This window comes from Vulpes vulpes, chromosome 15 (genome assembly GCF_048418805.1).
Source record: "Vulpes vulpes isolate BD-2025 chromosome 15, VulVul3, whole genome shotgun sequence".
In the NCBI taxonomy this organism is placed as follows: domain Eukaryota; kingdom Metazoa; phylum Chordata; class Mammalia; order Carnivora; family Canidae; genus Vulpes; species Vulpes vulpes.
In genome coordinates this window covers 76358367-76358846 of record NC_132794.1, presented here as the reverse complement: position 1 = coordinate 76358846, position 480 = coordinate 76358367, and positions in this window count along the sequence as shown.

Sequence of the window (480 nt, the reverse complement as noted above, 5' to 3'; positions counted from 1 at the left end):
TCATAAGTGACAAAGCTATGGCAACATTCCAGATTAAAGGAGACCAAAGAGACAGGACAACTAACACCTGGTCCTTGACTGGATCTGGAACTGGAGGGGAAATTGTATAAAGGATGTTGTGAGGTCAACTAAAACATGAGGGGTAAGTTTAAGTATTGTGTCAGTATTCAACGTGCTCAATTACAATATCCTTATTTTTAGGGAATAACCCACTGATGTATTTAAAAACCATGATATGGGCACCTGGGATTGGGATCTGTGCTTTGTAGGATATATTGGACTGAAAAGCACCTGTGGTTTTCTGGATCCCAAGGCCTTTAGAATTTGGCAACTCTTATAATTAAAACACATGTAAATCATGAAGAACTGCAGACAGCACCAACATTTAAAACATTACACCGAAAAAAAAAAAAAAATAAAATAAAATATTACACCGCTGTTTGGGAACTGAAATGTCCCCAAATAATTAAAAAGTACATG